The sequence below is a fragment of the Bubalus bubalis genome, chromosome 9, assembly GCF_019923935.1.
Source record: "Bubalus bubalis isolate 160015118507 breed Murrah chromosome 9, NDDB_SH_1, whole genome shotgun sequence".
Classification (NCBI taxonomy): Eukaryota; Metazoa; Chordata; class Mammalia; order Artiodactyla; family Bovidae; genus Bubalus; species Bubalus bubalis.
In genome coordinates this window covers 85,116,949-85,141,149 of record NC_059165.1, presented here as the reverse complement: position 1 = coordinate 85,141,149, position 24,201 = coordinate 85,116,949, and the positions used below count along the sequence as shown (strand labels likewise).

The 24,201-nt window shown below is 39.1% G+C and overlaps 1 protein-coding gene and 1 long non-coding RNA gene across 10 annotated transcripts in view; one reads left to right on the top strand and one right to left on the bottom strand.

Moving 5' to 3' along the window:
- Positions 1-24,201, top strand: part of LOC112586947 — a 506,468-nt gene that overhangs the window by 107,877 nt on the left and 374,390 nt on the right. The gene's annotated exons all lie outside the window — the stretch shown is intronic.
- Positions 1-24,201, bottom strand: part of CCDC192 (coiled-coil domain containing 192) — a 220,464-nt gene that overhangs the window by 22,982 nt on the left and 173,281 nt on the right. The window lies entirely within an intron of this gene.

Here is a 24,201-nt window from a genome sequence, read left to right as displayed (position 1 = left end):
ACGCCAGGCCTCCCTGTCCATCACCAACTCCTGGAGTTCACCCAAACCCATGTCCATCGAGTCGGTGGTGCCATCCAGCCATCTCATCCTCTGTCATCCCCTTCCCCTCCTGCCCTCAATCCCTCCCAGCATCAGAGTCTTTTCCAATGAGTCAACTCTTCTCATGAGGTGGCCAAAGTACTGGAGTTTCAGCTTTAGCATCAGTCCTTCCAATGAACATCCAGGACTGATCTCCTTTAGAATGGACTGGTTGGATCTCCTTGCAGTCCAAGGGACTCTCAAGAGTCTTCTCCAACACCACAGTTCAAAAGCATCAATACTTTGGTGCTCAGCTTTCTTCACAGTCCAACTCTCATACATGTATATCCATGTATGGATATACATGACCACTGGAAAAACCATAGCCTTGACTAGACGGACCTTTGTTGGCAAAGTAACGTCTCTGCTTTTGAATATGCTGTCTAGTTTGGTCATAACTTTCCTTCCAAAGAGTAAGCACCTTTTAATTTCATGGCTGCAATCACCATCTACAGTGATTTTGGAGCCCCCAAAAATAACGTCTGACACTGTTTCCACTGTTTCCCCATGTATTTCCCATGAAGTAATGAGACCAGATGCCATGATCTTCATCTTCTGAATGTTGAGCTTTAAGCCAACTTTTTCACTCTCCTCTTTCAAATAGCTGTACTGTACTTAGTCGCTCATTTGTGTCCAACTCTTCACAACCACATGAACTGTAGTCTGGCCAGGCTTCTCTGTCCATGGGAATTCTGCAGGCAAGAATACTGGAGTGGGTTGCCATGCCCTCCTCCAGGGGAGCTTCCCAACCCAAGGATAGAACCCAGGTCTCTTGCATTGCAGGGGGATTCTTTACCCTCTGAGTTACCAGGGAAGTCCCTAAAAAGGGCTTAAAATAAGGCAAAAATAGGTAACTGGTATTCTTTTCCTGTCTTTCTCAATTTTACTGTATGTTATCATCCCCTCTGTGGATCTAGAAGAAAAAAAGTCTCTATATATCTCTATTAATAAATACATATAAATTATGGAGCACATCAATTTACAGTGCTGAGAGGAATACATTATGTTCTGCTTTGGTTCCCCCTGGTCAGTTTATAGAAGACGGCATAGATTTAGGGTCCATTTGGATTATAAATAAGTGATAACAGGTCCAGAATTGTGAGCACTTCCCAAATTTATACAGTAGCACTCTACAAATGTTGGGACTCCTAGCAGTGTTGTATGACTCAGGGTATGCCTTGTGAAATTTAAGAAAGCGGTCTCTGCTCCTCAGTCTGGTGACAGAGCTGACTCTGAAGGGAAACTGTCGGGAGCTATTCTGTGTTCTTATTGGATGATGTGCCATATACAGCTTGAAAGTCACATTTTACATAAAAATAAATATTTCAGTTGACTAGCATAAGTCATTGATGGCAAGTTTGTTTCTGTCTAATAAAATTATACAACGCATAAAGCTACAGGAAGCTCACATTCCGCCTATCTTCATTTTCCAGCTAAATTAAGCTCCAGGAAAGGAAATAGGCTTCTCTCTCACAGCCAGCCACTTTTAAACAATCTCAAAGGTCTATTCCCTATGGGTTAAACTTTGGCAGAACACTGCTATTAGCCTGTGTATGGGGTCATGTGAAATACTCTGATCAGGACAGTCAGTGGTCCACTGTTTACTACTAGATACCCCCTTTCTTGTATGTCCTGCCTGGGAAAAGAACTCCCCATGTGTAATGCAATAGGAAAACAATGGGAATGGTTGGAGGAGTTGTGCTACGTACAACTATTGAAACTGTATAGTTATTCGGTTCCAAACAATTACTAGTTCAACCCTGAGAGTTTATTATTGTCTGGATTTCCCAATCACACACCCAACCATTCAGAAGCGCAGCTGGAAGTTTCCTTTTCTATTGCCTCATTCTACATCAATCGCTCTCTAATAAAGATGGATACATTAACCAACAGATCTGAGAAAGACAGAGCATTGGTTCCATTCAAACATGAATGTTTTGTGATTACTTAGGAAGCCTGTATAAAGTGGTGCCACCCGTTCTTGCCTGCTGAGCCTCTGCATTTTCTGTTAGTGGGCACACCAAAGGCTTTGAGGGAGTGGGTATACAATAATCCAGTTTGAAGGTAGATAGAGGATTGCATCGTACATCACCTGGAAAGCCAAAAAGGCATATATCATTTTGCAGATGTACAAACAAGGCAGGGAGGGTCTCTCCAGCCCCTAACCTCAGGCAGAAGATGCAGACCCGAGATGATTTTGAAGCTTTGGAGACTTAGGAAGATCGACTTTTCCTTGTAACACATTTCTGATTATTTTCATCTTATGGGCACTCCCTCTGACTTGTTGTAAATTTGACATATGTCTCTTTCACACAGGCTCTTGACTTGGCAGACACAGAGGAAATGAGGAAACTGTGCCAAATTAAAACGAACACATTTTGTAAACACTGAAATTTTGATTCTGGTGGTGATGCTTTTTGGTAGGAGAGGCAAAAACAAAAAAAAAACAGAGTTGAATTGAGATTCTGATCTTCTCTAAGAAGTGAAAAAGTATATGTAACTATCAGGCTCTGAACTTTTCTATTTCTCTATGTTGACCAGAAAACTTCTTAAAAAGCCATTTACCAATTAGTTCAGTAAATTTCAGTATATTGATGTCTTAGCATTTTGCCACGAAAACAAAAAGTTTCTCTTTATTAAAAAGAGACCAGGTGTCAGAAAATACAAGTGTTGCTTCTAGTTCTTTCCTTAACTAACCAGTGACAATAGGCAAATTGTTTAACTTTATAGCTTTTATAGCTGTAGAAATTGGGACCATTATACACTAAGGGCACAAAGACTGCAAATTAGGTAGCGAATTTAAAGTTGCAAAGGTTAAAAATAGAAAAAAAAATTGTTTCCTAAATGCAAACCACTTCCAAATCCATGTTTATCTAATTAGTGTGGCATACCTCAAAATTTAATTGATTTCTTCTTTCTATTGGTTTCTTATTTTCCTTGGTTGCAGGGGGAAAAGGTGAACTTGAACTTGTTCACTCAAGGTGACTATGTCCTTGCAGTTCAAAAGTCTCTTTCTATCCCAACAGTATTTCAGTTACTCAGCTCTGGGGTCTTTTCACCCACCTTCTCATATAATTTTCCATGGTTGTTTTTAAGAAGTTCAAGCACTATACTGCCAGGGATTGACAGAAAGATGCCTCACACTTGTGTAGTCCTGCTGTGGTTTGCCCCTGTTTTTTGCTGATGGGTGTCTGTTGAACTATGTCCGGTTTCACCTGCTTTTTAGATGTTGCTTTGTAACTGGACACTGGAGGCCCTGGTCTCTGACATAGCCCATCTTCTCTAGATCTTAATGCCATTTCCTTATACCAACCCTAGACCTCTTCTGCTCTCAGCTCTTCTGCACCTCACCCCTTACCCCAGGTCAGGACACAAAGTAACTTGTGTATTTCTTTGATGGCATGTATGTGTGATGCCTGGCAAGTGCTCTTACTTCTGGCTAGTAAGGATGGGCTCTCTCAAAGGGCAGACTCCTCTGGCTCTTGCTTCATTCTATATAACAGGCTCTAGGTTCATCCACCTCACTATAACTGACTCAAATCCATCCCTTTTTGTGGCTGAATAATATTCCATTGTATATATGTAGCACATCTTTTCTATCTATTCATCTGTCAATGGACGTCTTGCTTCCATGTGCTGGCTATTGTAAATAGTGCTGGCAGGTGGATTCTTAACCCCTAGACCATCAGGGAAGTCTCAAGCTTGAGTTTTAGATTCACATTGTAGGTGGGATGATAATAGATTTCCATTTTTGTAGGTCAAACTGGTTAAATATTAGGAATTTCATGTGACTCAATATATAAAAATATGATTTTGAAGGTCTGACAAAATTCTCCTTTCTTATGAAAGCCTGATTTTCAAAACTACTATCTCCCTGTGGAACTTAAAAATCTCAGTTTGAATATTACACTTAAACAGTTGTTCTTTGTGTTGTACACTTGCTACTTTGCCCTATCCTGAGGAGTAACCCTCAGTCTCAGGGTTTACTCTTAATCGCAAAAAGAAAGTCAAGGGAGAAACAAAAATAAAGTTAAATTACTGAGACTAGAATTTATATCAGAGGGTGTTTCAAAACATTATTTTTCTACTACTACAAAAATTGAGATCAGAACCTGATGTTATAGTTCTAAGTTCACCTTAAGAAAAAGCGCATTGATGTGCCACATGTATCAGAAAGAAATGATGTTAAAACTTATTTCTGAGCTGATTTAGTTGAAGTTTTTTGGGAAAGTGAAAGATGAGACTAGAATGACTGGCACTACAGTTTTAAGAATAATGTTCCTTTATACTTCTGTAAATATTAAGATTTTTAAAACCTTTCATAAAAATTTTATTTCATTTAGTTCTTGGTAAAAAACAAAAACAAAAAAGCCCTGTTGACCCTCTAAGGTTTTAACAGAGAAACTGGTTTGGCCCAAGTTAAAGAGCTGTTAAGTTATATGACCAGAGGAAATGAGTGGGCTTAGACTGTTAGTATGTCTTGAGTATTTCCCTCCTCAAAATAATCATCCGTCCTGGGAAAGGGCCACAAGAGCCATGTGTCTGAGAGTTGAATAAGCTGTGAGATGTGTACAGTCAACGTGTATGTAAGTTGAGGTATTCAACGTGTGACTCTTCTACAGGAGAGTGAAATTATGGCCTATTATCTCTCGCCCATTGGCTAGAGACATAAATTACTTAATTTTTATAATCCTCGATTTGCTCTTCTATCAAATGAAGGAGAGAAATTGGGTAATCTCTGGCTCTTCTCAAGATGCTATTATCACCTTGGATGATTAGATGGAAAATATTCTCTTACTCTCTTTAAAACAGATTATGCTTTTGGTTTACTTTTTTTGCATTCCAGTTCTCTTAGGAAAGCTTTACAGGCTGTGAGTTTACTTTTCTTTGTCTCTTGTACCTTTTGATGGCTATAAGAATGCTGTTTTACTAAGGTTGTATCTTGGCAAGTGTCTTAAATGTAAAATATTGATAGAAAAAAGCAATTTTCATCTTATAACTACAAGTTTCCATCATATAAACTTGACATGAAGGCATAATATTTGCATTATCATTACAAGTTAATGGAAGAAAACCCAAAAATACTATTTCTTAATAAAATATGAAGCATTTTTATTTTCTAAATTAAAATTCACGATTGTATTATATAAACAGCAGAAATAAAAGGAGTAGTCATTTATATGGCTTCCATGGTGGCTCAGACGGTAAAGAATCCACCTGCAATGCAAGAGACCTCAGTTCAATCCCTGGGTTGGGAAGATCTGCTGGAGGAGGGCATGGCAACCCACTCCAGTATTCTTGCCTGGAGAATTCCATGGACGGAGGAGCTTGACTGGCTACAGGCCATGGGGTCACAAAGAGTTGGACACGACTGAGCGACTAAGCACAGCACAGTCATTTATATAATATTCAATCTTTCCTCAGGTGCTATATAAAATTGCTTATCTCTCAATTGTATGTACATGGAAATTGAGGCATATAGGATATAATTTAATAGGTTAATAAGAGAGAGTTAGAAATACTTTCTGTGTTAAACTTGATAGGTTGGATTCTTGCCTCTTTGTTGTCATGTGTGTTTCAATCTCATCCAACTCTTTGCGACCCCATGGACTGTAGTCCTCTAGGCTTTTCTGTCCATGGGATTTTCCAGGTATAATACTGGAGTGGGTTGCCATTTCCTGCTCTAGGGATCTTCCCACCCAGGGATCGAACTCACATCTCCTGCGTTGGCAGGTGGGTTCTTTGCCACTGAACCACCTGGTACACCCTCTTTGCTTCTTGGGATTGCCTTATTCTAAGCAAGTGTACTTGGCAGGATAGACTTGGTTGGGCTATAGAAATGAACCTGGAAACTTCAGTAGTTTAAAACGTAAACATTTATTTTTCACTCACACAAAATCTGTTGCAAGTCCAGTGGTTCTGCAGGGAGCTCCTCCCCAGCAGAGTCTCAGGGATCCAGGATATTTGCATCTTGTGGCAGCACCATCTCAACATAAGCCTCCCAGTTTCCACGGGCACAAGAGTTGGGGAAGGTGTGCAGGGACATCTTGTGACATCGCCCCGGAATTTTACATATGTTACTGAAGCTAATAATCCATTGACTAGAGAAGATTATGTTGATCATCCCTAACTGCGCACAGGCTAGGATGATGGATGACAGATCTGTGTTCAGTGAGCATTAAATGTCGCTGCCAAAATGAGGTTCTTGTCTGAGGTGTTCCAAGTGGTCTGCACTGATGATGACTTGAAAATTGGGTCCTAGGATGTGAGAAAGTGCCAAAACAGCTGCTGCCATAGTTTTCTATTGTTTGCTCTAATGAATGGCCACAGCGGCAACTTAAAGGACATGCATTTACTCTCTGACAGTTCTGTAGTCAGAAGTCCAACACAGGTCTCCCTGGGCTAAAGTCAAGGTGATAGCGGGTCTGGATTTCTTCTGGATTAGGAAAGAACCCATTTCTTGCCTTTTCCATTTTGCAGAGGCTGCCCACATTCCTTGGCTCCTGGTGTCCTTCCTCTATCTTCATCTTCAAAGCAGTAACGTTGCATTTCTCTGTCCCTTTCTCCTGATTGCATCATCTGACCATAGTCAGAAAAGGTTCTCCAGTTTTTGGTTTTGTTTTTCTTTAAATGTATTTGGCTGTGTCAGGTCTTAGTCACGGCCTGAGAGATCTTTGTTGCGGCATGTGGGATCTAGTTCCCTGACCAGGGATGGAACCTGGGCCCTCTGAATTGGAAGGACCATTGGACTACCAGGAAAAGTCCCAAGGTTTTCCACTGTTAAGGACTCCTGTGATCATGTTAGGTCAACCTGGGTAATCCAAGATACTCTTCCCATTTCAGGGTTCTTAACATGAGATGCATCTGCACAGTCTCTTTTTCTATGTAAGATAATATTTACGGGTTCTAGGGTTTAGGATGAGAACTTATAGTGGGGTTACTATTCTACCTATCATAGCCACTTTTTATCAAGATGAAATTCACTCATTTACATTTAATATTAATGACTAGCTGCCTTCTTAGAACAAAACAGGTTTCTTTTTTGTTGGTGGTGTTTTTATTTTTTGCTCCTTTTTTTGGCAAGGATTTTGCTACTCTATTTTTCAATTGAAATATAATAGACATACAATATTATGTTCGTTTCAGAGGTACTACATAGTGATTTGACACTTGCAAGTATTATGAAATGATCTCCATGATAAGTCTAGTAACCATCTGTCCCCATACAAAGTTATTACAATATTATTGACCATATCCCTATACTGTATGTTACACCCCTTTGCAAAACAGTTTTCAATAGAAGTTTCTATGTTTTTGGATTTTAGTTCTCTTAAAAGCTATTGGTTTATAATTTAGTCACATAAGACCAAACTTGAGGCCAAGTTTTTAGCATTTTTTTCTTTGGCCACGCTGTGTAGCATGTAGAATCTTAGTTCCACGACCAGAGATCAAACCCATGCCCCTTGCCTTGAGAGTGTGGAGTCTTAACTGCTGGATTACCAAAGAAGTTTCTTAAAATACAGAGAGAGTTTTCAGCATTTTTATTTGTAGTGGACAGCTATTTTTGTCTGTTTCTACCATGTAGTCCTATTCTTAGTAATATCATCCCAATTATCTTTGGGTAATCTCCCATTTTTGCTCTCAGGCTATATGACTTGGGTGCAGCTGGCCCTACCCAAGGCTCCCCTGGTGCTCCCCTGAATCAAGCATTTCCATCCACAACTTGACGTCACCCGGTCACAATGATTCATTCACAAAATTCCGAGAGAGTAAACTGCAGAACTTAGATGAGATTTCTCTAAGAGTCCTCGTCCCACTGGGGTTGCTTACAGTGTAAGTGTGGAACCGCTAGCGTCCATCTCAATCTAGCAAGGGAAAGAACATGCCTAAGCATGAACCCAAGGCTTAGAAGACAAGAGACAGAGAATCCTGGTTCCCATCGACATTATCCAAGCATCTCTAACTAGTCATACCTCAGATGTTTATTACAAAAGTCTATACGTTCCCTTTTTTGTCTAAGCAAGTGTAATTTGTGCTCCTGACATTTGCTACCACGTAAGTCTTAACCGAAGAGGCCATAGACTTAAGTACAGGTAATAAACCCACATGCTTTAGAACAACTTCAGGTGAGCAAGAATTCTGACACACACTCTCACATTAATCGCTGAAGCACTATAGTACTTCACTGGCTTGGCCCGCCCAGGATAACTGGTGTCATCATTTATAAAAATACCACTGCTGATGGCCTAGTAGATTATTCCCTCTGTGATGTCACATAAACCCGGAGAATTGTCTATAGCTATGGCAGGCAGCAATCCTTGCAAAATGTTGAATGCTCAGCTGAAGCCCAGTCCAACAATGCAGACGTCACTTGACTTTCTCTGCCAAGTATGATATATGTTTCATGAATACATATGGATAGGAAGTATGTGAAAACTGGGGGTGATGAGCTAGTAAGGAATGTTTGTGAAAGTAAATTGCAGAGTATTTAATAAACGGTTTGAATGAAGGCAGGAAGTTTTTTAACAACCGTGTTGTGAATGTCAGGACCCAGATCCAAGAATGGAAAAAACTGTTTTATAGCTTCCTGCTGTGATGTTCTTTCTAGGTTATTTGTTTATTATTGTTAAAGATTTATGTTCCTCAAAAATTATTCTCTCTCTCTCTCTTTTTTTTTTTTTTGGTAGTGATGCACCACCTGGGAAAATGGTTCTTTTATATACAATTTATTCATCATTTTGGATCCCCATACTAATGAAATTGGAAAAAATCTTATTAAAATAGCAGGACACAAAAATATAGTAATTTGATCATAAAATATGTATGTGTATAAATTCATTTATGTAGAAAGATAATATGAAAAAACATTACGTTGAGGCAATAAGATTATGGCTAATTTTTATCTTGCTTAAAATTTCGGTTAATATTATTAATAAAAGGTTAGACACTATGTTTTTGGTAGAGATAATAGTTTATACATAAGAATGTTTGCTAAACTATTCTCTGACTATGAGGCATATGTAGCAGTTTTTTTGTGGGTCATCAACTTGAAGTAGACTACTGTTAATTTTCAAGCAAATGCTGCCTTACTCCTGTGACATTTTCCCCCCGACTTATGTTTCCCAAGGGTCAGAATTAACAGTCTTAGGAAACTGTCCTAGTTTTGGTCTTAAATTCCCCCATGACTCAGCAGCAGCTGTAGAAGAGGTGACATAAAGATATTTTGTATTGATGCCTTTGTTCAGCCACCAAACAAGGACCAGGCTCTGGGAATCAGTTCTTGGACCACTCACTGACAGCTCTCTGGTGTACTTAGAAGGGCCATACACTTTCCCCAAGTTCCGAGAGACTGAAAGCAGCCATCTGCCCTATTAGAGCTGCTACATTTCTAACTTGAATTTTTTTCTGAACTGAAGTAGACTAAGCAGAAGAGATTTCCAGAAACGTTTCTTAGCAAGTCTGATTTTTCAGAGGCAGCTGCTCCTCCCTCATCACAAAACCCAGAAGGCTTTCAACCAGGGGTTAAAAACATAAATTCCTACATGGGCCATTCAGGTAAACATGCGTGAGTGAAGGGGGTTAGTGAGGATTGTCGTGAACTCTGGCACTCACAGCCCATGGATAGGAAGCAGCCACACAGCTGTAACCATTTCTCACTGTGCATGAAAGGAGCCCTGTGCACAAGGAAACCAAAAATCTGAAAACTGCTTGGAAATTTGTGAAACCTGTGAACTCTGGGACCACCCCAGATGCTCCACTTCATCTGATTGGGGGGTAGGCTCAGTATTCTGAATTTGTGTCTCATCCAAAGTAATTTTGGTACAGAAGATCCCAGCATCATTCTTTGAAAAATGCTTTTAAAAGACAGTGAGTGAATGACTGAACAGAAAATGGCAGCTAGTGAAAGGGATCAGAAAATGTCACCCCAAATACACTGCTTTGGCATATTGACTATTCTGAGCTGAAGGGAACTGAGAAATAGTAGGTGCTGGAAGGGCTCTTGACCCTTCCCCTTTCTGTCTAAAAGCAAAGCATACATTTCCTATGAGATAGGTGTTCTCCCCACACCATTCTTATCATTGGAGACCAGGAGTTGATGCTGAGATGAATCTGTACCAACAGATTTTACCAGGTGACCCTTATCTTCCATTAATTTCACCCATATATTTACCTTCCCACAATTTGTCGCCTCCAAAAAACCCAACTCCTTTGTTCAAATGGTATATAAACTCTCAGGCCTAGCCAGTTCTTTGAGGTTTTTGCTTCTTTCCTATGTTGTTCAGTCACTCAGTCGTGTCCAACTCTTTGCAACTCCATGAACCGCAGCACGCCAGGCTTCTCTGTCCTTCACCATCTCCCGGAACTTGTTCAAACTCATGTCCATTGAGTCGGTGATGCCATCCAGCCATCTCATCCTCTGTAGTCTCCTTCTCCTCCTGCTGTCAGTCTTTCCCAGCATCAGGGTCTTTTCTAATGAGTTGGCTCTTCGGATCAGGTAGCCAAAGTATTGGAGCTTCAGCATCAGTCCTTCCTATGAATATTTAGGGTTGATCTCCTTTAGGATTGACTGATTTGATCTCCTTGCAGTCCAAGGGACTCTAAAAAGTCTTCTCCAACACTACAGTTCAAAAGCATCAGTTCTTTGGCACTCAGCCTTCTTTATGATACAACTCTCACATCCATACATGACTGCTGGAAAAATCATAGCTTTAACTAAATGGACTTTTGTCAGCAAATAATGTCTCTACTTTTTAATACACTGTCTAGGTTTGTCATAGCTTTTCTTCCAAGGATCAAATGTCTTTTAATCTCATGGTTGCAGTCACCATATGCAGTGATTTTGGAGCCCATGAAAATAAAGTCTGTCACTATTTCCATTGTTTCCCCTTCTATTTGCCATGAAGTGATGGGACCGGATGCCATGATCTTAGTTTTGTGAATGTTGAGTTTTAATCTAGATTTTCCACTCTCCTCTTTCACCTTCATCAAGAGACTCTTTAGTTCCTCTTCAGTCTCTGCCACGAGGGTGGTGCCATCTGCATATCTGAGGTTATTGATATTCTTCTGACAGTCTGTGGATTCTAGCTTGTGCTTCATCCAGTCTGGTATTTCGCATTATGTACTCTTCATAGAAGTTAATTAAGCAGGGTGACCATATACAGCCTTGACATACTCCTTTCCCAATTTGGAACCAATCCATTGTTCCATGTCTGGTTCTGATTGTTGCTTCTTGACCTGCAGATGGGTTTCACAGGAGACAGGTAAGGTGGTCCCATCTGGTGGTCCCATCTCTTTAAGAATTTTCCACAGTTTGTTGTGACCCACACAGTCAAAGGCTTTAGCATAGTCAATGAAGCAGAAGTAGATGTTTTTCTGGAATGCTCTTGCTTTTTCTATAATCCAGCAGACATTGGCAATTTGATCTCTGGTTCCTCTGCCTTTTCTAAATCCAGCTTGAACATCTAGGAATTCTCGGTTTATGTACTGTTGAAGCCTAGCTTAGAGAATTTTGAGCATTACTTTGCTAGCATGTGAAATGAGTGCAATTGTGTGGTAGTTTGAACATTCTCTGGCATTGCCCTTCTCTGGGACTGAAATGAAATCTTTCCTATAAAGCTCCTTAATTTGTCTTTTGTTGATTTAATTTGACTAAACATAAGAGTATAGAGCAAAGCTTTTCTTTCCCTACACTAGTATTCACCTAGTTGAGGAGTAAATTATCTGCCGGTTCCCTCGCTACCTTGCCTAAACCATGTAAGACTATTATCTAACTGTGCTGTGGCACTGGGCCTCAAACACCCTTGGTCAAGGTGCATGAGGAGAGAGGTGTAAGAGAAAACTAAGGTTTTTTTTGTTTTTTTCTGGACTAAGCTTAGGGATGTGCCTAGTTAGTATTGCTTGAGACTTTGGCCTTACTGCAAGAACGTGCTCCAATGACCTTTATAAAAGAATACCTTGAAGAAATTTCACCGATTTTATCTTGCTCACCCTGATACTCTCATTGGTACCTCGTTTCACTTGCCATTTTTTCATGTTAAGAAAACAAAGTCACTCGTATCTCCTTTGACTCTCTGTTGTTGGCCAACTGGTCCTGAAGGTGGACTCATTAGTTGGTTTGACAAAGCTTACAAATATGACAATAAGGAAATGGTAAAAAATAAACATAATCAAGGGCCCTCATAGGAAGGAAGCACACAGTCTGGGCTAGGGTAGATCAGCAAGGGACTAAGTTAAAATAGGATTGGGATGTTGCAGTAGCTACAGGGTGGTGGGGGATGGGATGAGCCATCAGCAATGCATGGAACGGGGACAGATAAAGGTAGCAAAGGCCTGACTGATGTGGAGCACTGAGGAAGGTTCTCGGAGATCATGCTCTTCTCCTGAGTTTTCTCTGAAGCTGGCACAAAAACAACCTTCTTCTGTCAGTCTGTCAGTAATTACTCAAATATTTTTGTTTTAGTTTTGCTTGTGTTTACTTTTTGTATCTAAACGACTCTTCAATTTTCTTTATTAATTTTCAGGCTTTTTATGTTCACTTTTCTAATCAGTCAAATTCATAGGGAATATAGTTTAAAAGATTCCCATTACCTAATATATATATATATATATAATTTTTAAAAATCTTTTAATTTTGTATTGCTGCTGCTGCTGCTAAGTCGCTTCGGTCGTGTCCGACTCTGTGCGACCCCATAGACGGCAGCCCACCAGGCTCCCCCAGCCCTGGGATTCTCCAGGCAAGAACACTGGAGTGGGTTGCCATTTCCTTCTCCAATGCATGAAAGTGAAAAGTGAAAAGGAAGTCGCTCAGTTGCGTCCAACTCTTCGCGACCCCATGGACTGTAGCGTACCAGGCTCCTCCGTCCATGGGATTTTCCAGGCAAGAGTACTGGAGTGGGGTGCCATTGCCTTTGGGTATAGCCATTAACGATGTGTGATAATCTCAGGCGGATGGTGAAGGGACTCAGCCATATACATATGTGTATCCACTCTCCCCCAAAACTCCCCTCCATCCAGGCTGCCACATAACATTGAGCAGAGTTCTATGTGCTATACAGTAGGTCCTTGTTTGTTATCCATTTTAAATATATGGGCTTTTAATATTTTAAATATAGCAGTGTATGCTATATTTAAAATAGCACACTCATTTCTCCTTTGACTCTCTGTTGACCTTCCTCCCTGACAGCCATAAGTTCATTCTTTAAGTTTCTGTTTTGTAAATAAGTTTATTTGTATAATTTCTTTTTAGATTTCACATGTAAGAGGATGTTACAGATGTTTTTGCTTCACTTTCAACTTACTTCACTCAGCATGATAATCTCTAGGTCCTTCCATGTTGGCGCAAATGACATTGTTTCATTCTTTTTGATGGCCCAGCAATATTCCACTGTATATATGTACAACATCTTTATCTATTCCTCTGTCAATGGACCTTGAGGTCACTTCCATGTCTTGGCTGTTGTAAACAGTGCTTCAATGAACATTGGGGTGAACATATCCTTTCTGACCATGTTTTTCTCTGGGTGTATGCCCAGGAGACCTCACACACATAAACTCTTGCTAATCATGAGTACAAATACAAATGAGAGACAGTTGTGGGAATAACCACCTAAGCATTCCTTCTTTGACCTAGGTTTATCCAAAATAACTGTACATCACTGATGATTATTCATGCCATCATGATTTTTGTAATAGAATAAACATAATTCCATTGTGCTTGTGCATCTGAGTTTAGGGTGTCGCCTTTCTAAAAGGAACAGACACCTTCAAGAAAAAGAAGGAAAGGAATGCTGATGATGCAGGAGCTTTCAGAAGCTTTTTTCAACAGAATCCTACAACACTATTCCAGTTTTAGAGCGATGAAGAAACCAAGGCACAGCCAAATGCTAGGATTAGCAGAGCGTGGAGTTGGATGCCAGTTTTTTCATTTCTCTCCACTCTCTGCTCTTTCTCCTGAGAACTGGATCTTCAAGGCAAATGTTAAAATGTCTCTGACAAATAATGTATACACCAACATGTTACACTAAACATCTGTGGATGCAGGTGCTGTTGGAACTGATGGGGAGTTTTCGCTGGGGATCAGAAGCCATTACTTAAGTGTCCCTGGAAACATGACCTTGAGAATAACCACCAAGGAGACTACCACTCCCACACAGTTCAGAGCTCATGCCCGTTTCATGCCTGTTCCCATTCTACGGGACATCCACACAACTAGGGAGTTTCAGTAAATATTCAAGGATCAACATGCAGACTGTCTTGAGAGTTTTCTGTATTTTTAAAAACACTACAAATAGGGAGTCTGGTCCTGCAAGGTCAAGCTCAGGCCTGTGTCTTTAACCTGAGCCCAACTCCCCTCCCAAGCTCACAAGTGAGAGGTGAGCAGATGCTTGCTGGGTGGGTTTGAAGGGATAGTAGTTTAGGGCTCCATTTGTTTATTGACCCTTTTCCTCATTCAGTGTGTGTTGTGTGATCACCTTTTACAGTTATGGCTGCCAGCTGAGAGGCTGTGCTTATATTCTTTAAGATTAGGACCAGGCCCTTGTCTGTCTGACACTGCAGCTTGCTGACTAAGCCGGCACCATTGTCATCCCAGAAACTCTCTGAAGGATTCCTCTCCTGTGAACATCATGTTTCCTGATGGGGCCTGGTCAGCAGCCTCCGAGCAGGCTCTGTTTTGCTGCTTCTGAAGACACTATAACCTTTCCACTAATCTCCTCGCACACCTTCCTCTCCTGGGCAAATATCTCTTTGAAAGGTTGCTTTGAGGTCCTCTATTCACCTATGTGGCTTCCCAGGTGGTGCTAGTGGTAAAGAACCCTCCTGCCAATGCAGGAGACACAAGAGACAAGGGTTCAATCCCTGGGTGGGGAAGATCCCCTGGAGGAGGGCATGGTAACCCACACCAGTATTCTTGCCTAGAGAATCCCATGGACAGAGGAGCCTGATGGGCTATATAGTCCATAGGGTTGCAGAGGGTTGGATACAACTGAAACGACTTAGCACGCACGCAAGCATTCACCTGTGTATGAAACATTTCTTTTGTTTCATTGGGAAGAAGTCTCTCCATGCCCTGCAAATACAGAAGAGACAAAGACATAATTCCTAACTTTTACTCGAGTTTGAAACCACCAGCATTCTATTACTCTTGAAAGCAAATTTCAAAACATGTCTATGACTCATTCTTCATTCACAAACTCTGTATTTTCTTCCTAAAGAGCTTGTTGACTCTGAGGAGCTTACTCCCTGAATTTTATCACTGCCCTGGAATCCAAAAGGCACCACAGATAAAGCAAAACTGAGTCGAGGACCCGCTGCTCACAGTGCAGATTTGTCCTCACTATCTATGACCCACATGCCCTAGAGTCACAGTGGGGATTAGAAAACCGTAATTCTGTCCTACGTACTGAATGGCTACAGAGGGACCCTGGCTCCATTTCAGTGAGGGTGGCTTCCATCTTCCTACTTTCCCTCCCTGACCTTGTCAGCAGGATGGAGTGCTCTGCGCAGAGCTGGGAATGGGTCCTGAACAAGGCCAGTACTTCCACAGCCTGAGCATTTCATCGTTTTGCTTGCTGGGCTGAGTTCAAGCCCATTTCCTCTCTTTCTACCCTATTGCCTCTTGTTCCTCCACCTCCCTCATTCCTGCAAAGCAGGCTAGTTACTGCTGCCTAAAGTAGGGCATGATTTCAGGGTTTTTTGCACCTCAAATTACTGCATATATAAGCAAACTATGGAACTCTGAATCAAGTAACTAACTCAAGTCTCCCCTATTAACGGATATTTGGACCATGTTAGAAACTCTTGCAGGCCATTAAAACATTCTCTAACATGTTTTAAAGCTATCCAATTCCTAAATTCCTGTGTTAATGACGAAGTTAACATTAACTCTTGTAAGCTATTACTGTTATATTGTTATACTACTCTGTATGTTAAGATCCTCCTTGATATCAAGGAGGGTCTTTTTAAAAAATTTTATTTTATTGGAATATAGTTGACTTACAATGTTGTATGAGTTTCAGGTGTACAGCAAAGTGATTCATATATATATATATATATATATATATATATATATATATATTCTCATATATATTTTCATAGTATTTTCTATTATAGTTTGTTACAGGATATTGAATATTGTTCCCTGTATATACATAGGTCTTTGCTTGGTTATCTGTCTTATGTATAGTAGTTCAGTTCAGTTGCTCAGTTGTGTCCAACTCTTTGCGACCCCATGAACCACAGCACACCAAGCCTCCCTGTCCATCACCAACTCCCGGAGTTCACCCAAACCCATGTTCATTGAGTTGATGATGCCATCCAACCATCTCATTCTCTGTTGTCCCCTCTCCTCCTGCCCTCAATCTTTCCCAGCATCAGGGTCTTTTCAAATGAGTCAGCTCTTCACATCAGGTGGCCAAAGTATTGGAGTTTCTGCTTCAGCATCAGTCCTTCCAATGAATATTCAGGACTGATTTCCTTTAGGATGGACTGATTGGATCTCCTTGCAGTCCAAGGACTCTCAAGAGTCTTCTCCAACACCACAGTTCAAAAGCATCAATTCTTCGGCACTCAGCCTTCTTCACAGTCCAACTCTCACATCCATACATGACCACTGGAAAAACCATAGCCTTGACTAGACAGACCTTTGCTGACAAAGTAATGTCTCTGCTTTTCAATATGCTGTCTAGGTTGGTCGTAACTTTCCTTCCAAAGAGCAAGCGTCTTTTAATTTCATGGCTGCAGTCACCATCTGCAGTGATTTTGGAGCCCAGAAAAATAAAGTCAGCCACTGTTTCCCCATCTATTTCCCATGAGTGACGGGACCGGATGCCATGATCTTTGTTTTCTGAATGTTGAGCTTTAAGCCAAAATTTTCACTTTGCTTTTTCACTTTCATCAAGAGGCTCTTTAGTTCTTCTTCACTTTCTGCCATAAGGGTGGTGTCATCTGCATATCTGAGGTTTTTGATATTTCTCTCAGTAATCTTGATTCCAGCCTGTGCTTCCTCCAGCCCAGCATTTGTGTATGCTAATCCCAAGCTCCTGACTTATCCCTCTCTGCTTTGTTTCCCCTTTGGTAATGATAAGTTTGTTTTTGAAGTCTGCGAGAGTCTGTTTTTATTATGTGAATAGGAAGGTCTTAATTACTAGATAGACTCATATCAATTAATTCCTTCTGAAGCCCACTAACTTGTGTTCTATTGTAAAAAATATTACTTTTGAAATAAAATACATTAAATATTTTTACATCCTCAAATGGTTTTTTAAAAAGTACTGTCATAAAGTAGGACACCCATTTTAATGTAAAAATTTGAAAGATAATAAAGGAATGAGAAAATTTTCTAAAGGCTAATCCCAGGAAAAAAACTGAAAAAAGAAAACACTGCATATGCCCCTTTTCTAAAACTGTATTATTCCATGTATATAGGAGTTTAGTTTCCACGCGTGTGTGCTAAGTCACTTCAGTTGTGTCGACTCTTTATGACCCTACAGATTGTACTCTGCCAGGCTCCTCTGTCCGTGGGATTCTCCAGGTAAGAATACTGGAGTGAGTTGCCATGCCCTCTTCCAGGGGATCTTCCCAACCCAGGGATTGAACCCTTGTCTCTTGTGTCTCCTGCATTGGCAGGAGAGTTCTTTACCACTGGTGCCACCTGGGAAGGTTAACAGAGAATATTAAAGATCCTCCAAGGTCGTATCTCTTCTCGCAAGAGTGGCCTGATGAGATGTACCTGCTTTTATATCAAAAGAATCGCTCTATTGTAAGTCCTCATCACCTGAGAGCCTTAACACATTCAGACCTATCCTACTGGAAATTCAGCTCAATGCTTTGATGAAGTCTTTCTTCCTTACTGTCTTTAATGTGGTGTTACTTCTGTAGAGTTTCCATATAGATTAATTGTGAACAGACGTCATAATTCGTTTTTGGCAATCTATTCCCTCGAAGAAACTAATTTTTTTTTTAATTTTTTGAACTGAACATAGAATTTTTCTCTTTGAAATTTCTTTAAATCTGATAAATGGATTCTGATATAATACAGCATATGAGTTCCAGTTCCATTAGGTGGGAACAAATAATGGTCACATGTAATGGAACTACTGTGAAACAGTGTTTATCTTGTTTGTTTGATTATATTAAACATCTGCCTAAAATGTATAGAAGGTAAAGGATAAAACCTTGAAAGAACACAGGTTTTAGGGAAAAAACACAAAAGAAGTTGACTTAAAGTTTGAAAGTAAAGTTATTAAATCTTCTTCTAGACTTGGTTCAAAAAGGAAAAAAAATTTTCAATTTGAATTGAATCTTTTTATTTTTTCCAATTCAAAGAAACCATTCTTTGGAAAGAAGAGCAGTAGAGTGGGTAGCAGATATTATATATTAGTAACTAGTCACCGTGGTAAAGACATCAGATTGAGCAATTGCGTTTAGGTAATTACATTTAGAGCCACTGTACTGCATCAGTCATGATGTCTTTTTTAGATTTGTTTGTCTGATTGTCTTGATTTGTTTTTCTTTTTATCTCCCATAACTCACAAAGCAGAGAACACAGAAAAAGAGAGACAGGAATCAGTGACCACAGAAAATTTCTGGTTTCTGATGGAAGGGGAACAGAATACCATGATTAAGGTCTAAAGCTTAAGGCAAGAAGTAAAAGTCTGAGGAGTCACTGTAGTAGATCAACTGTGCTATCATAAAAAAAATGTGAATTTCTGCATCTCAGGGCAGACATACTAAATCAGAATGTCTTTAAAAAGGACCTAGGAATTTAAATTCCACTAATTCTCCAGGTAATTTTTTGTATGCTAATATTTGAAATCCAAATGAAACCAGTTTAGAGATTCTTACTCAAAAACACATACAACACCTGAATGATTAGGCCTTATTCTAAGAATACGCTTGTAACTTAAGATCAAGCTAAGTAGCAACTGATAATCAGTAATATTTTGTCTGAGTTGGCACTGCTTTTTACTTAAGTATTTCATTTCTCATGAATCTTGCTAAATATTATGTTTTTGTGTTTATTCATCTTTTAGGAAGTACTTAATGAACTAATACTCATTAAAGACTTTCTCAAATGGAGAGGCATAGTTGACTAGAACATCTGGGTTCTGAAGCTAGCTTCAATATTTTGACTTCTCTGGGCTTTGGTTGTTCTCTTCTGTCAAATATCAGTTTAGACTAAATTAGGAGCTGTGAAGTTAAGGACAGTGGGTGGAACTGGCCTGGCTAATGCTTGAAGAGTGACAGGAGGTGTGGCTACTGGAAATGGGCTGGCACTCTGCAGCTCTAACCACAGGCTGCCAAGAAAGAATTCAAACTCAGGATTGCCTGCGTGTCCAGCTTTTCAAGAGGTGTTGGAAATCCTGCTTGTAAGATGAAATCTGATTGTTAAATGGTTGCTACTAATGTAAGATATCTAACATATAGCACAGGCCAATACTTTAAAGAACAATGCAAACATTTTGGTTGGCTAGATTTAACCTGTAGGCTAATTCATGGCCTTGTTAAGATCCTTTCTAGTTCCCAAATCCTGTATATCTTCTGTTTCACAGCTTTTCATATTGCCAAATCTAGGCACCTGGAGATAACCTAAGTAGTAACTAGGAGAAGCTAGTTGCAGTGTGTTTATTTATAGACTAAATTCTGCTTCGGTGTAGGACATCTATATTAGTTTCAAAGGGATGATGCTCACAAGGTGTTTAGCAAAGCAGATGCCTGATGGTAGAAACTTAAATTGTCCATCCTCATTTAACATGTCATGGCTAACGACTATGTCTATGTAAGTGAGTTAAGATTAGAGAGGACTAAAGAGGCTGAGCAATCAGATTGCCTGTAGTTTTCAAGTCTATCATGTAAGTGGTAGGGCCTATGTTTCCATGTCATGTACATATACAGTGAAGATAGCTACTTAAGACAAATAAGCATTTCTGCTATCTCTTTTACAAATCAAAGTCTTCAGGAATTTCTATTTACCTCTGTGTATAATTCATTCAGCCTTTGAAAATTTGGATTTTTTTCATCTTAAATGTTGCTGCCAAGTCGCTTCAGTTGTGTCTGACTCTGTGCGACCCCATGGACTGCAGCCTACCAGGCTTCTCTGTCCATGGGATTCTCCAGGCAAGAACACTGGAGTGGGTTGCCATTTCCTTCTCCAATGCATGAAAGTGGAAAGTGAAAGTGAAGTCACTCAGTCGTGTCTGACTCTTAGCGACCCCATGGACTGTAGCCCACCAGGCTCCTCCATCCATGGGATTTTCCAGGCAAGAGTACTGGAGTGGGGTGCCATTGCCTTCTCCCTCTTAAATGTTAGTTAAGTCTAATACATTTTGTTGAATTTAAAAAACTAGACCATTAAATAAAAACTACAATGAGGTACCACTTCACACCAGTCAAAATGGCCATCATCAAAAAGTCTATCATTTTGATATTTGGCAAAATTAATACAATTATGTAAAGTTTAAAAATAAAATAAAATAAAAAAAAAGTCTACAAATAACAAACGCTGGATGGAGATGGTGCAGGAAAAAGGAAATCCTATTATGCTGCTGGTGAGAATGTAAACTGGTACAACCACTATGGAGAATAGTATGGCGTTTCCTTAAAAAACTAAAAACAGAACTACTGTATGATCCATCAATCCCACTCCTGGGCACATATCCAGAAAAAAACCATAATTCAAAAATATACATGCATCCCAATGTTTATTGTAGAACTGTTTGCAATAACCTAGACGTGGAAGCCACCTATATGTTCATCAACAGATGAATGGATAAAGGAGATGTGGTACATCGTATATATATACAATGGTACATATATACATATATACTTAGCCATAAAAAGAATGAAATAATGTCATTTGCAGCAACATGGACAGAGGTAGACATTATCATACTAACTGAAGTAAGTCAGGCAAATACCATATGGTATCACTTATATGTGGAAACTAATAAAGTAATATTAATAAACTTACTTACAAAACATAAACAGAGTCACAGACATAGAAACAAACACAGTTGTCTAAGAGGAAGGGAGGGATAAATTAGGAGTATGGGATTAACACATATATACCACTATCACATAAAATAGATAAACAGCAAGGATTTATTGTATAGTGCAGGAAACTATATTCAATATCTTGTGATAATCTATAAGGAAAAAGAATATGAAGCTGTACACCTGACATTAACACAACATTGTAAATCAGTGATAGTTAAATTTTAAAAAGTCTATTGTATAATTTCCAAAACCTACTTTACATATATATCTGCAATATTGACATCACATTCCCACACATATTTAAGTATAAAGATAAAGTTCAGAAAAATTCCTTCAGTTGTATTTACTGGTGCTTTCCCAAAGTTAGTAAATTTTTACTCCTTGTGTTGAAATCCTTTTGCTATACTGAAGTCCTGGAAAACTTTAGAAGTTCCATTTGGCATTGTACTTAATACTAACTGACTCATTTGATATTTCCAAATTATTAAAGGCCTGAATATTTATAGAAGGGTTACCACCCTCTCTGCTCATTCACTCATTTTCTTTTTTTAAGAAGAACTTTACTGACTGGGGGAAGCTTTCAGGGTACATTGAAGACATACTTGGATTGAGATGGGCATCCTGTTCTGCCATAAACCCTAGGATTTGGGTAATAAGACCTGGCATTTGTTGATTCTCTCTGTGCCAGATGCTTTTTGAACATTAATCATAACCTTACAACCATCCTGCATTATAGCTATTCATGTATTACAAGTGAGGAGATAGAGGCTCAGAGATAGTAAGGACTTGTCTGAGTGATCAAACTGGGATCTGAACCTAATTCTGTATGGTTCCGATGTTCATATCCTGTGCATTACTTCCTGGTGCCTCCCAGTATTCCAGAGTGGAGAGAGGGTTTTCTGGGCCCCAGTTTTCTCATCTGTAAAACACGGGAGTTGAACAACATAATTACTGAGGTCTGTTTCACTTTTAACATCCTATGCCGATATTTCAGGGCTTTCTGTTACAGAGAGTATGACTCATTCTTAGGCGAAACCCCCTTTGGATGTTTTCAGATACCTCAGATCCTGGCTGAGATTTTCAAACAGGATGTTGACAGATATACTTAATATTAATCTTGTCTCCTGTGGTATTTGGATTCCTGCCAATTCTTTGTCACTCAAAACAATGGAGAGCATTATTTTCTCAGTTCTTCTGTTTTCGCATAAGCCTGCTCTATACTGTTTCTCTTCCTAGTCCTGAGCCATGGTTTTATATTTAACCAGACCTTTGACTTAAAAAAAAAATCTTTATTTGCTTATTTGTACAACTATAATACAGATTTCCAAGCCTTTTTTAAAATCCACAGTAATCTAGGTTTTCTTCAAAACATCTTGTAAAATGATGTCACATACTTCTAAAACTGGACAAAAATGATAAGGTAATGTCAGAGGATCACATTGCTAGTTTCCAAGTGAACTAGTAGAGTTAGGGAAGGTAAAATTTAAATTCTCTCCATATTACCTATGAATCTGATATAGATACACATATTTGCAAGTATCAGTACTTCTGACTTTATAGGGATACTTTTTGAGCTCACATAGATTAAAGTATTTGGAATTCTAAGCTGCATCTCAACTAATGTCTGCATCTTAGATACTAAACCAATTTGTATAAAAGCTAGAAATGTATAGATAGAGTTGCCCTTGCTACTTCTACCCTGGGATTAATCTATCTAATGATTAGGCTTACATAGTAACAAAACAGAACAATGACAATAAAAAATAGCTCCTTGATTATCTCAGGACTGTCTAGCTTTTCTTTTGAGATAGTAAGGTTCTAAGACTTATTCTGTAACTTAGAGGCTTTCTCTATTTTCTCTGAAAATGTAATGACATCAGATAATTGTACAACTTAATTTTGAAAAAAAAGAACTTAAAAATCTTCAAATAATAATTATTGTAACCAACATTCATTATGGTTTGTTTCAGCCTTAGTAATTTACACAACATCTTTTATTCTCATTCCTGATGATGATGGTCTGTTGAAAACCAACATTTGTTGAGCTTTCTTTATGCATGACAATAGCACTAGGCATTGTGGGAAGACACAAATATGCTAAAGATGCTAAAGCTCTCAAAGAGCTTATGGTATAGTAGGGAAGTAATGAACCAAAATTGTTAGATAAGCTGAAAGATGATAAATACCATTAAAAGAGCATAAACAAGTGCTTAAGGGGAATCTGAAGAGCTGGGCCTTTCACCTTGGATTTGAAGATCAGGAAACCTTTTGAAAGGGACATCAGGAATTAGGGGAGGGTGTTCCAGAGAAAAGAAACAAAACCAAGATCTTCATGACTTTTGTTATTTGGTCCATTCTTTTTAAATTTGCTTCTGCATCCACCCCCTCTCATGCATATCTCTCACCATGGTTAACTCACACTAATCATTTCAGACTGAACAGAGGCCTCATCCATCAAGATTCCTCCTCTATCCAGTAGGTTAAGGATTCTAATTCAGTTTGAGATAAAGTCTTCTCAAGTCCTTCTCAAGTCTTCCTCATTTAATTAAATTAATCTCCTGCCACTTATTTTCACAAGTTAGAATCCTAGGACTCATCTATGTTACCTTCATCTCCTTCCTTAACCCCCAAATCTAGTTCATCTCCATGTCTAATTCTACTTCCAAAGTAATGGTTAAATCTATTTTAGAATAAGAAAAGATATATACATATGACATAATAGTAACAAATCTAATATCCCTGAAGTGGAGTAAGTAAATGTAGAGGAAAGTGGCAGGAGGTGAGTGTGTAAAGATACACAGGGACTAGATCAAAAGTAATATTTCAATAGTCCAGGTGAGACGAATCAGTAGTGTGGACCACGAAAATAGAACTGACAGTGAAATACTGATCAACTATAAAAAGGAATGGGATTTTAATGTGTGTTGCAACATGTGTGAAGCTTAAAAACATTATATTTAGTGAAATAAGCCAGAAACAGAAGGATAAAACTTATAAGAAGGACCTATAATGGACAGACTCACAAAAACAGAAAGTAGTATATAGATTACCAGGGACTGAAAGAAAGGGGAGTTATTATTTAATGGGAACAAAGTTTTTGTTGAAGATTGTGAAAAAGTTTTAGATATC